This window comes from Oryctolagus cuniculus, chromosome 11 (genome assembly GCF_964237555.1).
Source record: "Oryctolagus cuniculus chromosome 11, mOryCun1.1, whole genome shotgun sequence".
In the NCBI taxonomy this organism is placed as follows: Eukaryota; Metazoa; Chordata; class Mammalia; order Lagomorpha; family Leporidae; genus Oryctolagus; species Oryctolagus cuniculus.
The window spans coordinates 58,410,088-58,427,318 of record NC_091442.1 but is presented as its reverse complement, the minus strand read 5'-3'; the positions used below and the strand labels follow the sequence as shown (position 1 = coordinate 58,427,318).

Here is a 17,231-nt window from a genome sequence, read left to right as displayed (position 1 = left end):
CTCTGCAAAACATTGGCATAGGCAAAGACTTCTTGGAAAAGACCCTGGAAGCACAGGCAATCAAAGCCAAAATTGACAAATGGGTTTACTTCAAGCTGAGAAGATTCCGCACTGCAAAAGAAACACTCAGCAAAGTGATGAGGCAACTACCAAAATGGGAGAAAATATTTGCAAACTATTCAACTGGTAAAGGATTAGTATCCAGAATCTATGAAGAGCTCAAGAAACTCAACAAAAACAACAAAACAAAAAAAATCCAGTTAACAAATGGGCAAAGGACTTGAATAGGTAATTTTCAAAGAGGAAATTAATATGGCCAACAGACACAAGAAAAAAAAATGTTCAGAATCACTAGTCAGGGAAATGCAAATGAAAGCACAGTGAGGTTTCACCTCACCTAAGTTAGAATGGCTCTCGTACAGAAATCAACAAACAACAAATGCTCGCAAGGATATGGGACAAAAGGTGCCTTAATCCACTGTTGGTGAGAATATTAACTGGTGCAGCCACTGTGGAAGACAGTATAAAGATACCTCAGAAATCTGAATATAGACCTACTATACGACCCAGCCATCCCATTCCTGGGAATTTACCCAGAACAAAATAAATCAGCATATGAAAGAGTTATCTGTACCCTATGTTCATTGCTGCTCAATTCACAATTAAGATATGGAATCAACCCAGATGTCCATCAACTGTTTACTGGATAAATAAGTTATGATACATATATGTATACACTATGGAGTTCTACTCAACTGTAAAAAATGAAATCTTCTCATTTGCAACAAAATGGACAGAACTGGAAACCATTATACTTAGTGAAATAAGCCAATATGAAAAAGACAGATACCATATGTTTTCCATGATCCAAGATAACTAATAGGGTACCTAAAATTGGAGTGAAATGGACATTTTGAGATTCAATAATTGTTTACAGCCCTTGTCTATTCAGTTGAGGACAGGGTTTTTTGTTCATACTATTTGTTGAACCCTTTTACTTAGAGTAGGGTTAACTTTACGATAATTAAGTAAGCTGAAAGTAGATGTATGTAAAAATTAAGAGTGGAGGGACCAGCATTGTGGCGTAGCAGGTAAAGCTGCCGCTTGCAGTTCCAGCATTCCATATGGGCACTGGTTCAAGTCTTGGCTGCTCCACTTCCTGTCCAGCTCTCTGCTGTGGCCTGGGAAAACAGTAGAAGATAGCCCAAGCCCTTGGGACCCTGCGCCTGCATGGGAGACCCAGAAGAAGCTCCTGGCTCCTGGCTTCGGATCAGCGCAGATCCGGCTGTTGTGGCCTATTGGGGAGTGAACCAGCAGATGGAACACCGTCTCTCTCTGCATCTCCTTCTCTCTTTGTGTAACTCTTTCAAGTAAAATAAGTAAGTCTTTAATAAAAAAAAATTAAGAGTAGAAATGATAGAGGAGTAAAAGGGTTGGAGCGTGTGCTGGAGGGAGGATAGGGTGGGGAGTATCATCATGTTCCTAAATCTGTATATCTGAAATACATGAAACGTGTGTAACTTAAATAAAATTTAAAAAATCAAAATAAAGTTAGCACTAGAAAAAAAGAGAAGCGAGCTTGATTTTGTGTAGCAGGAATAAGAAGAGAAACATCACTATAGATAAGGATCCTTTTGTCAATCAGTGGCTGTGTGTCATAGCACACAGTGAGAGAGTATTCAGATGAAGCAGTATTGCTTTGTGTTTTAATTTTGTTTCTTAATTTACAGTTGAATTTAACTCTTCTAGGAATATTGCATACTCATGACTTTTTACAGCATATTCCATTTGAATATTAGGAGTTTCTCCATTATCTTATATAAGCTGATTCTATATAAATTCCTTAGCTGTTAACTGTGTTGTATGTTTATAATTATCTTTTGAATGTTCATATAATATTATATTTATGCTATCATTAAAGTCAGGAAATAGAACTTGTTTATTATTTATTTGAGTGATTGGGGCATTTTTAAAATTTTCTCTCTGAAAAGTTCATATCTATTTCATTTCAATATATTTTTTTAAAGATTTATTTTATTTATTTGAAAGACAGAGTTACAGAGAGAGGTAGAGTCAGAGAGAGGTCTTCCATCCTCTGGTTCACAGCCACAACGGCTGGAGCTGCGCAGATCCGAAGCCAGGAGCCAGGTGCTTCTTCCGGATCTTCCACATGGGTACAGGGGCCCAAGGACTTGGGCCATTTTCCACTGCTTTCCCAGGCCATAGCAGAGAGCTGGATTGGAAGTGGAGCAGCCGGGCCTCAAACTGTAGCCCACATGGGATGCTGGTATTGCAGGCAGTGGCTTTATCTGCTACGCCACAGCGCCAGCCCCCATCTCAATATGTTTTTCAATAAATTGTACTCCAGTTTGTAGATACAAATGCATAAAAACAGCCATTCATAATTTTGGAAACCTGTGGGATATAAAAGATCAAAGAGTCCAAGATTAAAATATATGTTTCCATGTACTTGTAAAAGTCTCAAAATCAGTATTAAATAACTTATCTCTTCTTTAGATTGTAATATTTATCTTTAATTGTATAGTGGCATCATTCTCTGGATGCTTTTTCTGTTTAACTTTTCTTACATTAGTATTATAGTGTTCATAAATTATGTCATAGATAAAAATTTATGGATGTGAAAAAGAATTATAGACATCACAGTAATAAAAAGAATTCAAAACAGAAAAAAATATTGTATATATACACCATGATGTATTATTATTCCAAAAAAGAATGAAATCCTATCATTTGCAACAAGTTGGTTGCAAATGAAAGCCATTATACTTAATGATATAAGCCAGTCCCAAGAAGACAGGTATCATATGTTTCCCCTGATCTCTGGTAACTAATAGAGTACCTAAAAAGTAAGGCATTGGGGTGAAAAATGACATTTTGAGATTTGATGACAGTTTGCAGCACCATCTCTACAGTTAAGGAACGGTGCTTTTATTTGTCTTCATACTGTTTATTGAACTCTTTACTTAGTTTAGGGTTAATCTTTTGAATATGAAGTAAATTGAAAATAGATACAAAAAGAGCAACAAATGCACAGGCATACACAGGTACACGCACAGATGAAGGGAAAATGAAATTCTATTTACACAGAATTGGGCTTTTATCAAAATAAGTTGTACAACTTCTAAGGAAATGAAGTCAAGGAAAATTTTAGATGACTTTTGTACTTCCCTGGAAAGCAGGAGACATAGAATAATGAATTTTATCAAACAGGGTGACCACAAGGTCATTCCTGTAGACACAGATCATCATTGCTGTTGTTCCTGTGAAAACTGGGACTCAAATCAGGCCGTATCAGTCAGTGCAAGAGAAGTCAATGAGAACCAATATGAGAGTAAAGTGATGCTGTTTACGTTTCTTGGTTATGTAAGTAGTAACAGGTATATTATTATATGTGTTTAATGAAGATTCATTTGTATGAATTTCAAGGAATATAATGCACCAAGGAAGATTAACGTCTGTTTCAAAGTGTACTCTGGGTTTAACCAAACTGGGGAGTGATACATAAAAAACATGACTAATATAGAACTAGGGAGAAATAAAATAGAGATAAAGATTTATTTTGTGATTTGTCCTTTTGCATCTGGTAGGCCTTTACTTCTTTGAGATGGCCTCAATCCTTTTGGTCATGTCTTTGAAACCTTGTATCACCTGCTTGTTCCTCAGGCTGTAAATGAAAGGATTCATAACTGGGGCAACTGAGGTGATGAGCACTGCTGCCACCTTATTCATAGCCACCCCTTCTTTTGCCGATGGCTTCATGTAGATGAAGATGCAGCTTCCGTAAGTGATGGAAACCACAATTATGTGAGAAGAACAAGTGGAAAAAGCCTTTGTCCTCTGCTGAGCGGAAGGGAATCTGAGAATGGTCCTGATGATGTGTGTGTAGGACATAGTCACACACCCTAATGTGAACAGAAGCGTCAGCACAGCCAAGATGAAGACAAAGTGCTCCAAAAACTCTGTGTCGTTGCAGGTGATCTTCAGCATGGGCCCTACATCACAGCCAAAGTGATCTATGATGTTAGAGTCACAAAACTCGAGATCAAAGACCAGAGTAAATGGTGGGATGACGATGATTAGAGTGAGCATGACACACCCCATGAGGATCCTGATGCAGACTCTGTTGCTCATGATGGTCATGTAATGCAGGGGTTTGCAGATGGCCACGTAGCGGTCATAGGACATGGCTGTCAGGAGAAGGAACTCAGTCACACTGAAGAAGAAGACAAAAAACAGTTGAGTGAAGCATGCATTATAGCTTATAGTATTGTTCCCAGTTGTCATTGCATACAGGAATCTGGGAATGGAGAGAGTTGTAAAAGAGACCTTCAGCACAGAGAAATTCCGGAGGAAAAAGTACATGGGTGTTTGGAGGTGAGAATCCACCAAGGTGAGAACGATGATGGCCAGGTTCCTGAAAATACTCAGCAAGTAGGTTAGAAGGAAAAAGATAGCAACTGGTATCTAAAGATCTGGATCATCTGTTAGATCCGCCAAGATGAATGTTGTTAATGTTGTGTAATTTCTCATCACAGATTCTTGAGTATGTCTCTCTATAAAAATATGAGATAACTTAGACTGGGGAAAGGAAATGTCAACATGAGTTAGTGTGGGTGAAGGGTGAGTGAACATGTTAGTCAAGCCACCATTTTATTTTGTTACCTGTTAATCAAGAATGCTAGTGGAGTGTTAGGTTAATCAGTGATGTTCCAGGACTGCCACTGCTGAGTGCTACGCTAAAGATCAAGCAGAGGTCCTTTTTAATGCCTCTTTGCCAGTGTCTTGACGTAGTATTCATCTAAGAGGAAAGGCATTTATTGATTAACACCTCCTTGGAAATGAAGCTATTTTACATAATCTGTGTTAATGTACAGAAAAACACTCTTTCATTGTCTTGGTTTCACGCAAAGTAAACAGGGCTGACTTAGTTAAGGTTGTGAAGTTTAAAGAAAATTGCTCTCAGCTCTTTCCACACTCTCTATGATAACTCCATATCGAAATATAGAGCATCTCCTGTCTTTTTTCTTTCTTCCTTTTCTAAAGTATGCAAAACACTCTCCCAAGTCAATGTAAATGCAGAACTAGAGTGATCTTTTAATCACATGTGAGATGACTACTCTGTGAAAGCCATGGTTCTGTTTCCCTTGAAATAACATGCAGACTACCCACTTTGCCTTGTGAGGTCGTTGGTGATCACATTTCTGTGTAATGCTACTAATTTGTCTCTCATCTGTCCAGCTGTGCTAGTCTTCTGTTCCATGAAGACGCTATGTTCTTTTTTCTCTTTTTTTAAAAATTTTATTTAAGGTATACAAACTTTATACATTTCACATATAGAAAATTAGAAACAGTGATTCTTCCCACACCATGCTCCCTCCAGCCTGCACTTCCAACCTTCTTCCTCCTCCCTCTCCTATTCCCATTTTTTTTTGAAATATCTATTTTCAGTTAATCTTATATGCATAAGATTAACCCTAAACTAAGTAAAGAGTTCAACAAATAGTATGAAGAAAAAAAATGCACTGTTCCTCAACAGTAGAGACAAGGGCTGTTCAAAATTGTCATTTCTCCAAAGTGTCAGCTTCATTCCTATAGACTACCCTTTAGGTACTCTTTTAGTTACCAAAGAACAGGGAAAACATATGGTATTTACTTTTTCAGGATTGGCTTATTTCACCAAGTGTAAAGGTTTCAGTTGCATCCATTTTGTTGCAAATGACAGGATTTTTGTTGCTGTGTAGTATTCCATAGTGTACACACACACACACACACACACACACCATAGTTTCTTTATCTGATCTTCAGAAATGGACATCTGGGTTGTTTCTATATTTAGCTATTGCAAATTAAGCTGCAGTTAACATGGGGGTACAGATAACTGTTTCATATGCTGATTTCTTTTTGTTTGGGTAAATACCCAGGAGTGGGATGGCTTAGTCTTATGGTAGGTTTATATTCAGATTTCTGAGGTCTCTCCATTCTATCTTCCATGGTGTCAGTACCAGTTTACAATCCACCAACAGTAGATTTAGGTACATTTTCCTCACATCCTCAACAGCAATTTTTGTTTGTTGATTTCTGTATGTGAGCCATTCTAATTGGGGTGAGGTGAAACCTCATTGTGGTTTTGAGTTGCATTTCTCTGATGGCTAGTGGTCCTGAGTGTTTTTTCATTCTCCTTTTGGGCAGCTGAATTTTTCTCTCTTGAAAAATCCTGTTCAAGTCCTTTTCCCTTTTCTTAACTGGATTGTTTGTTTTGTTGTTGCTGAGTTTCTTGAGCTCTTTATTTTGGATTCCTTCATCAGTTTATTTTGATTCCTTCATCAGTTGCATAGTTTGTAAATATTTGCCTCTTCACTTTTTGCTGAGTGTTTCTTTCACAGTGCATAAGCTTCTCAGCTTGATGTAATCCAATTTGTCAATGCTGGCTTTGATTGCCTGTGCTTCCGGGGTGTTTTCCAAGAAGTCTTTGCCTATGCCAATGTCTTGTAGAGTTTCCCCAATATTCTCTAGTAATTTGATGGTACCAGGTTGTAGATTTGGTCTTTGATCCATGTCGAGTGGATTTTTGTGTAAAGTGTAAGGTCGGGTCTTGTTTCATACTTCTGCATGCAGAAATCCAGTTTTCCAGGCACCGTTTGTTGAAGAGGCTGTCCTTTCCCCAGAGATTGATTTCAGCTCCTTTGTCCAAGATTAGATGGTTGTAGATGAGTAGATTGGGTTCTGGAGTTTCTGTTCTGTTCCATTGATCTACATGTCTCATTTTTTTGCAAATTTCAGGCTGTTTTGCTTGTAACTGCCCTGTAGTATGAATTGAAATCTGGTATTGTGATGCTTCTGGCTTTGTTTTTATTGTATAAGATTGCTTTAGTTATTCGGGTCCTCCTGTGTTTCCATATGAATTTCATCCTCATTTTTTCTAGATCAGAGAAGGATGTCCTTGATATTTTGATTGGGTCTGCACTGAATCTGTATTGCTCTTGGTAGTATGGACATTTTTTATTATATTGATTCTTCTAATAATGGACATGGAAGATTTTTTCCATTTTTATGTCTTTTACTTCTTTAATGTTTCATAATTTTTGTCACAGAGATCGTTGACATCCTTGATTAATTTTTTTCCAAGAAATCTATTTTTTTGTAGCTATTGTTAATGGGATTTATCCTAGAAGTTCTTTCTCAGCCATGGCATTGTCTGTGTATACAAAGGCTATTGATTTTTGTGTGTTAATTTTATATCCTGCCACTTTACCAAACTCTTCTATGAATTCCACTACTTTCTTAGTGGAGGATTTCAGACCCCTATATATAGAATCACATCATCTGCAAATAGGGATAGTTTGACTTCATCCTTCCTTGTTTGTATACCTTTGATTTCTTTTTCTTAACTGGCTAAAACTTGCAGGACTATATAAAATGACAATAATGAGAGTGAGCATTATTATCTGATTCAGACTCTTAGTGGGAGTGCTTCCAGTTTTTCCCCATTCAATACGATGCTGGCTGTGTGTTGTAATAGATTGCCTTGATTGTTTGAGGAATGTTCCTTCAATATTCAATTTGCTTAAGGTTTTCTTCATGAAAGGATGTTGTAGTTTAACAAATGCTTTCTCTACATCTATTGAGATAATCATATGGTTTTTGTTCTTCAGTTTGTTAATGTGATGTATCACATTGATTGATTTTGAAAGCTGAACCATCCCTGCATCCCATAGACAAATTCCACTTGGTCTGGGTGAATGAAGTTTCTGATGTGTTCGATAATCTAGTCTTTTGTGGAGTATTTTTGCATCTTTGTTCATAAAAGATATTGGATTATAGTTCTCTTTCTCTGTTGTACCTTTTTCTGGTTTAGGAATTAAGGTGATACTGGCTTCCTAAAAGGAGTTTGGAAGGATTCCCTCCATTTCAATTGTTTTTAATAGCTTAAGAAGTATTAGAATGAGTTCTTCATTAAATGTGTGATATAATTCAGCAGCGAAGCCATCCGATCCTGTGCTTTTCCTTGTTGGGAGCGTCTTTATTATTGATTCAATCTCTCCTAGGTTATTGATCTGTTTAGGTTTTCTATGTCTCCCAAGCTCTATTTTGGTAGATTGTATGTGTCTAGGAATCTGTTTCTTTTAGGTTTCCTGATTTGCTGGCACACAGCTCTTTGTAGTGATTCCTGATGATTCTTTTCATTTCTGTTTTATCTATTGTTACATTTCCCTTTTCATCTCTGATTTTATTGATTTATATCTCATCACTTTTTTTTGTTAGTTGGGCCATTAGTGTATAAATTTTGTTTATTTAAAAAATCAGCTCTTAATTTTGCTGATCTTTTATATCATTTCTGCTTTCAATTTTGTTTACTTCTTCTTTATTTCTTTCCTCCTACTAATTTTGGGTTTGGTTTGTTGTTTTCTTGGTCCTTGAGATGCATTGATAGCTCACTTATTTGGTGCCTTTCCAATTTCTTGATATATGCACCAATTTCTATTAACTTCCCTCTTAACACTGCTTTTGCTGTATCCCACAAATTTTGATAAGTTGTATTGTCATCTTTGTTTGCTTCTAGAAATCTTTTTTTTTGACAGGCAGAGTGGACAGTGAGAGAGAGAGACAGAGAGAAAGTTCTTCCTTTTGCCATTGGTTCACCCACCAATGGCCGCCGCGGCCGGCGCTCTGCAGCCGGTGCACCGCGCTGATCCGATGGCAGGAGCCAGGTGCTTCTCCTGGTCTCCCATGGGGTGCAGGGCCCAAGGACTTGGGCCATCCTCCACTGCACTCCCTGGCCACAGCAGAGAGCTGGCCTGGAAGAGGGGCAACCAGGACAGAATCTGGAGCCCCGGTCAGGACTAGAACCCGGTGTGCCGGCGCTGCAAGGTGGAGGATTAGCCTAGTGAGCCATGGCGCCGGCTCTAGAAATCTTTTTAATATCTCTTTTGATTTCTTCTATGGCCCACTATTCATTAAGAAGCATGTTGTTCAGTCTGCATATGATGGCATATTTTCTCAAGATCTTGAGTTATTGATATCCAGCTTCATTCCATTGTGTTCAGAAAACATGCATAGTATGGTTTTGATATGTTAGAATTTGCTGAGACTTGCTTTATGGCCTAGCACGTGGTCAGTCTTAGAGAAAGTTCCAGGCATTGATGGGAAAAATGTGTATTCTGCTCCTGTGGGATAAGAAGTTCTAGAGAAATCAGTTAGGTCATTTTGGTTCATAATGTCGATTACTTCTAATGTTTCTTTGTTGATTTCTGTCTGTTTGATCTGTACATTGATGAAAGTGGGGTGCTTAAATCCCCCATTACAATTGTATTGGAGTCTATGTCTCCCTTTAGATCTGTTAACATTTTTTTTTTAAATACCCACACACCCTGGCATTGGGTTCATATGCATTTATTATAATCACATCTTCTGTTGAGTTGACCACTTAATGATTAAATAGTGTCCTTCTTTGTCTCTTGACAGGTTTTGTGTTAAATTCTATTTGTCTGATAGTAGGATGGTTATGCCAGCCCTTTTTTTTGCTTTCCATTAGCATGGGATATCCTTTTCCATCCTTTCACTTCAGTATCTTTGTGACTGAGGTGCATTTCTTGTAGGTAACAAATAGATGAGCCTTGTTTTTTAATCCATTCAGTCAGCCTGTATCTTTTAACTGGAGAGAATTGAGGCCATTTACATTCAGGGTTATTACTGATAAATAATGACCAGCTCTGTCATTTTCCCATAAATATTTCTATTGTTTACTTTGGATTTCCTTTGTACTTTTACTGGGAAATCTTCTGATTTTACATTTTTTTTTGACAGGCAGAGTTAGTGAGAGAGAGAGAGAGAGAGACAGAGAGAAAGGTCTTCCTTCTGTTGATTCACCCCCCAAATGGCTGCCATGGCTGGCATGCTGTGCCGATCTGAAGCCAGGAGCCAAGTGCTTCCTCCTGGTCTCCCATGTGGGTGTAGGGCCCAAGGACTTGGGCCATCCTCCACTGCCTTCCTGGGCCACAGCAGAGAGCTGGACTGGAAGAGGAGCAACAAGGACAGGAATCTGGCACCCCAACTGGGACTAGAACCCAGGGTGCTGGCGCCACAGGCAGAGGATTAGCCAAGTGAGCTGTGGTGCCAGCCTGATTTCACATTCTTTTAAAGTTGTGACTATCCCTCTATGTTTCTACGTGTAGCACATCCTTAAGCATATTTTTAAGGCTGAATGACTGTTGAAAAGTTCTTTTAATTTCTGTTATGGAAGATCTTTATTTCACCTTCGTCCATAAATGAAAATTTTGTATGGCATAATATTCTGGGTTGACAGTTTTTTTTGGCTTAAGTCTTGGTCTATGTCTCTCCTATCTCTTAGCCTGTAGAGTCTCCTATGAGAAGTCTTCTGTGAGTCTAATTAGAAATCATCTGAAAGTAATTTGGAGTTTCTCTTATGCACATTTTCAAATATTTTCTTTATGTTCTACACATGTTGGACTACCATGTGTTGTGGTGAAGATCTTTTCTGGTCATTCTTATTATGAGTTTTATATGCTTCCTATACTTGTAAGACCCTTTCTTTCTCCAAATTGGGGAAGTTTTCTGTAATTATTTCTCTGAATAGGCAATCTAACCCATTCTCTTTCCATGTCTTCAAGAACTCCTAAGCCTCATATGGAGGGTCATTTGATAGTATCCTATAAATTTCCAATACTGATTTTAGTTTTTCTAATTTCTGTTTCTTTGGTCCGATTGAAAGATTTTCAGTGATTTGTCTTCTAGCTCAGATATTCTTTCTTTTGCTCACTGAGTCTGTTGTTAAGGTTCTTCAGTGCATTTTATTTGATCTATTGAATTATTCATGTCTAATATTTCATTTTGCCTTTTTTAACTTTTATTTAATGAATATGGATTTCCAAAGTACAGCTTATGGACTACATTGGCTCCCCCCCATGACTTCCCTCCCACCTGCAATCCTCCCCTTTCCCGCTCTCTCTCCCCTTCCATTCATATCAAGATTCATTTTCAATTTTCTATATATACAGAAGATCAGTTTAGTATACATTAAGTAAAGATTTCAACAGTTTGCACCCACATAGAAACACAAAGTGAAAAATACTGTTTGAGTACTAGTTATAGCATTAAATCACAATGTACAGCACATTAAGGACAGAGATCCTACATGAGGAGTAAGTGCACAGTGACTCCTGTTGTTGACTTTACAAATTGACACTCCTGTTTATAGCATCAGTAATCTCCCTATGTTCCAGTCATGAGTTTCCAAGGCTATGGAAGCCCCTTGAGTTCTCCGACTCTTATCTTGTTTAGACAAGGTCATAGTCAAAGTGGAAGTTCTCTCCTCCCTTCAGAGAAAGGTACCTCCTTCTTTGAAGACCTGTTCTTTCCACTGGGATCTCACTCACAGAGATCTTTCATTTAGGTCCTTTTTTTCATTTTGCTTTTTCTTTAATATCTCAATTTCAAGGGAAAATTTTTCATTCATGTCATATATGGATTTCTTTAATTTGTGGATTTGCTTCTGAGTAATCCTATGATTAATGTTTTCAATTCTGTTTCAGGCATTTCCTCAATCTCTTCATCTTCACATTCTAATATTGAAGCATTGTTGTGTTCCTTTGGGAGGGTCATGCTGTCTTCTTGATTTTTGCTTCTTGAATATGCATTTATTTTTGGTGTTTGTGGAGACACTTGTTGGTTTTTCCTCTGGTGGCTTTTTGTCTTTACACTATGCCTCTTTGGCACAGTGAAATGTTTGCTGTTTCAGTGCATAACCAGAAGTATGTGCTGGATATGGCCAGAGTGGGGTGAGAGTCCAGGGTAATACCCAAGATGGGTGTGGTAGAGCCCTTCTTCTTCTTCTTCTTCTTCTTCTTCCTCCTCCTCCTCTTCTTCTTCTTTAAATCAGAAGAAATGATTTGATCACCTCTGTTGGAAAAATGACACCCTCACTTCCTCTCTTCCAAGGTGATCACTGCCCAGGTGTTACCTCTGAGTGGGTGAAATACTCATCTGCACTTCTGTAAGAACCACACAAAGGATCTGTGCAGTCTTTAGCATGAATGTGGATCCTGTTGTGATAACACACCCCAGGTATTCAGGGAGCTCTGAGTGTTTGGAGCTGCTCACAGTGATTCCCCAGAGAAACAGCTACATTCTGCCCACTCTTTCTCACAGTCTCAGAACACAAGGCCCCCACAGTCATAGGGTACAGAGTATCCACTCTGCCCTGCTAGACTGTCCTGTCCACAGAATGACAGAGATGTTCCCAGATCCAGCTGCCTGTTGGTGGTCCACCTAGGAGATTTAAACCCCAGAGTCTTTGATATGTTGGATCACTTGGGGCACATCACAGTCCTATGAGGGTGCCTGCCCCCCTGTCCATCCTCCCAGCCAGACTCGAAGTCAATGGGGACTGTGGATTTTCCCCTCTGATAAACCTCTGCATCACATACATACACAAGAGCCGTGGGTTGCAGCTCCTTCTGATTTCGCAGTGTTCTTTCCTTGTAGCTACTTTCTAGGTGCGTGGACCCAAGCCACTGGCACAACTACTGACAAGATAGCATCTGTCTCGTCTCAGCCGGTTGCTGAGTGCATGCACAAAAGCTGGCACAGCTGTTATGTATATCCAAAATGGAGCCCTCCCTCTCTCAGCTGGTTGCTGGTCACCATTGTTGCAGGGGGCGGGGGTGGACAGGGTGGGCAGAAACTTGTCCCTTTTTTTCTTCTGCATGTTAGCAGATATCTTGCCCCTCCCTGCCCCACCCCCCAAGCCCAGGCTCCAGGCAGGACTTATGCCAGGCTCTCCTTTCAGGTGTGTTGGCAATGGTGCGGGTGGGTGCAGTCTGATCTCACCTCAGTCTCCAAAGTTGATCTTATCTCAGGCTGTTGGCGGCTGGGGTCCTGTGTTGTGTCCTTGCTCCTGCTGTGTGTCTGCACCCTCCACATAGATCTATGGATCCCTTTTACTTACGTAGAGTTTCCACTGCAGTTTTCTCCCTAATTCTGCCCTGAGATTGCACTCTCTCCATTTTTTATAAATATCTTCCCCTAGCCTAGAGCAGTAAGCTCCCTCCCTATTCCACCATCTTGAAACCTCCTCTAGATGCTGTTTTCTTCTCCACTTCAGGGCTTTTGCAATGTTTTCTCTCTTCCTTAAATTCTCTCTTTGCATTCTTGCATTATTTCACTGATGGATCTTATTTCATAAAATTTCAGCTTAACTATGACCTCATCAATGATGTATGCCTAGGGAGTTTTTTGAAGTTATATTCTGTTTACACCCATTGTTAGAAATTGCTCCATTTCCTTTGGGATACTTACTAATATTTGTAATTATATTTGTAATTATAGTTTATGCCACTATTCTAATATAAGCTCCTTGACAACACAGGCCATATCTCTTTTGTAAACCACAGCATATGCAGGAATAAATAGCTCTTTGCCTTGCCTACAACAGATCATTCAGTCAATCAGTGAGACCAGACATATTGTCTTTGACAATTTTGACCAATTACATTTAAAGTGTAACAAAAATTACATTATCAATCTATTTATATTTTAAACTTTAAATTTTCTGTTAAAGGACATCAGTGAATTGAGAACATCTTGGAAATCAGAGAGAAAGTAGATGATTTTATCTGTAGGTAGTGATAAATGAGAAGGAATCCTCTTAAAAGCCACATGAGGTTTAGAGTAAGGTGATGGAGCAAGGATTGTGGGTGGTAGGGGGTGGCCTAGCAGTGGTGGTTCTGTTTCTGCTCATTTCTTTACCCTGTTTTCCCTGAGGGAGTTTGGCTGAGGCTGCTTGAAACCTTGTCCCTGAGTCTCTTAGGAGTGAGCCCATCTGAGTTAATTCTAAGAGGTAGAGATTAAGAACCCAGAATAGGATAGCTCAGAGTTGAGACCTACATCAGCCATTTAATGGCTATGAAACCTTGGGAAATTCAGTATTGAGCTCTACTTCCTGGTTCATGAAAGGCAAATACTAACAGTATGTTTTGTGAATTGAAAAAAAAAAGGTGTATTTTATTCTTGGGTTGCAATGCGCTAGTTATTTTGAGTTTTTGCATCAAGCCTGTTACTAAACAAATATTAAATAAATTCTACTTAATACTTCTGATTCTTTTTCTGAGACTTGTTGCCCCTCCCCTTGTGAGCAGGCTTTGCACACTCTCACATACCTTCGCCTTCCTTATCCTGGGTTTGTATCCTTTGCTGTATTCTATATATATCTTTTGGGTTTTCTGCTTTCCTTACAATTATATACAAAATTAAAAGGTCTTCTTACATTCTAAAAAGTAATATGTTGATAGGCATGTTAATCATGGGAATAAGTTGACTACATGCCTGTATAACACTTGACTTTTCTTTTTTGCATAGCTTTTAGATTTCTAGTCTACCTTGTTATTTTTTGTGATTTCCTACCCAAATCTCTCATTTCATGCATTGTACCTTGGATCAATCACTTCTCACCTCTCAACAGTTATAGTCTTCACAGTCTTTTCTGAACTTGTCTTAGTGCCTTCTTCTTTTATGTTGTAAACAAGAATGGAAAAAGCTTAGCCAAATGGGTGCCAGTTACTATAAATACAATGATTAAGGACTGAAGAAAGCCATTTAAATAGAGACATATAAATGACTTAATAAGTAATTTAGCCAATCTTCTAATTATGCAGATGGAAATCAAGTAGTCTTGTTAGGAGAAATGTTAAAAAAACCTCAAATGCTGAATTCGTACTTATTCCCCACTAGATCAAGTCAGAAAAAAATTATAGGATTTTTTTCTATGTTTTCCTGATTTACACTCACCTATTAAGAAGTTTGTTATTTCCAGTGCATTCTTTTGTCTTCCAAGGATACCCAGTGAGTCCGTTCCGGCTCTTTCCTTAGTATCTATATCTTTTTCTGGAAAAACTGAAATTGGTGATGTGGGATATCTGGAAAGTCCATCTACTTAATGTCTTCAAAGCTGATAGTTTTATTTATGCTGCTCCTTCCTGGCATATTTGTGTTGTTATGTAGAATCCTAATGAGGAAATTTATGTTATAAGGACAGGTTTCTATTGGCGATTCCAGTGAAAATAAAATCATTTTGCTCTACTAACTTAATTCGAAAGCCTCTCCAAAAATGGCAGTGATAATAACATTGATAGGGCAACTGTTAAATGTCAGAAACTAGATTACATTAAAGACAGATTAGCACACTTAATTCTCAGAGTAATCCTCTGAGGCTGATTATAATTCAATCCTCATTTGACAGATGAAGCAACTAAGGTGCAGAAATGCTGAAAATCTTGTCCAAGGTCATCGATTGAAGATGTGGTCAATGGGAATACGAGAAGCCCAGCTCACAGGAGCTACAAAAGATAATCTCCCTAACTGCGTGTTTTACTGGGTGATTTCTCCTCCTATCATTTGAGATAATGACCAGGATTCTTTGTGATTCCATCAAGTAACCACCAGGGGACACCTCGTTTCTGAGCAAAACATTGCAGAGGCACTTTTCTTCCAAAATAACAATTAATTACATTTCTTGGTAACTGAAATGTTTTCCATTTGCAGTCTCTATCTCCAGGGCTTTCAATTTCTCTTATTACTGAGATGTAATAGGGCCTTCCTATTTATTGAATTCTTTACTTAGTGGAGGATTAAGCTTATGATTATAAAATAAATTGAAAGTATGTTATTGTAAAAGTTGAAAGAAAGAATAAGGAAGGAAAGAAGAGGGAGTGTGGGAGTATGGGCTGGCGGGGGGTGAGTAGAGTGGGAAGTAGCACTATGTACCTAAATCTGTATATTAAATACATGGAATTTGTTCAGCTTCTGTAAATAAGTTGAAAAAGAGAAAGGAGTGGTTATCTTCTGACTTTTTTTTTAAAAAAAGATTTATTTATTTGAAAGGGACAGGGAAGGAGGAAGGGGGAGAGAATGAGAGCGAGAGCGAGAGAAAGAGAGAGAGAGAGATCTTCACTCCACAATAGACAGGGCTGGGGCGAGCCCAAGCCATGAGCCAGGAACTTCCATCTGGGTTTCCCACGTGGGTAGCAGGAACACCAGGTACTTGGGCCAGTGTCTACTGCTTTCCCAGGTCATTAGCAGGGAGCAGGATCAGAAGTGCAGCAGCTGGGACACAAACTGGCACCCATATGGGATGCTGAGGTTGCACATTGCAAGGGGAGACTTAACCCGCTGTGCCACAATGGTGGCAACCCAACAAGGCCTTTTCTCCTGCCTTTTAGAACACATTTCCCACAACAGTCCTGAGGGATGTTCCCCTGAGGCAGGGGAAATGTGGTACTTTCTTCCCTGCTGAGGTGTGGTGTCCATATCCAACATTTCCTAAGCCCACTTTCGAGCTGGTCAATCCTGAATTTATGGAATATGAAGCTGCTTCTCTCCCAGGTACCACAGAATCAGTCAAGAAATAATCATCCGAGGGCATTAAAGTTGAGAAGCTTTCCTATCGCTCTTCTGTTTCTTCTGATACATGCTCCAAATGTCCACATATAGGGCTTACTAAGGTCTCTTCAACCTGGCCTAAGCCCTGTGCACCTGTGATACTATTATAACTTCTACTTTTGCAAAAATATGTTTTGATTAGTATTCTGGTGTCATCTGGAACAGACTAAGTGACTGCATGCAGGAAAGTTTATTAAAGTACACTGAATTACTGTATTGTCTTTCATTTTTTTTTCTTTTTTTGACAGGCAGAGTGGACAGTGAGAGAGAGAGACAGAGAGAAAGGTTTTCCTTTTGCCGTTGGTTCACCCTCCAATGGCTGCCGTGGCTGGCGCACTGCGGCCGGCACATCGCGCTGATCCAAAGCCAGGAGCCAGGTGCTTCTCCTGGTCTCCCATGGGGTGCAGGGCTCAAGTACTTGGGCCATCCTCCACTGCACTTCTGGGCCACTTCTGTAGCCCCACAGTTGCACACATTGGAATATCTGTGAGTGGGCAGAGATCTCCTAGGTTTCCATTGGCCACAGTTCCTGGAGGTCTTTCCCAAATGTCCTTTATATTCAGTGAGTCTTATCAAGATATCTAGTAAAGGACAGTTTCTGACTTCAGTGCTAGAAAAAAATGCTCATTCTCTATAGTTCAAAGAAATAAATACCACTGTGATGGTGAACTCTCTTTGTTTTGGGCAAAGGCAGTATCCTGACTTGTGTAGGAAAACAGGCGTCATTGCAAATTCTATATTGAAAAGAGTGGTGCAAG

At 39.1% G+C, this 17,231-nt stretch overlaps 1 pseudogene; it reads right to left on the bottom strand.

The window, feature by feature from the left end:
* Positions 1-3,612: 3,612 nt before the first annotated feature.
* On the bottom strand, positions 3,613-4,551 carry LOC127487424 (olfactory receptor 6C2-like; annotated as a pseudogene).
* Positions 4,552-17,231: the final 12,680 nt, after the last annotated feature.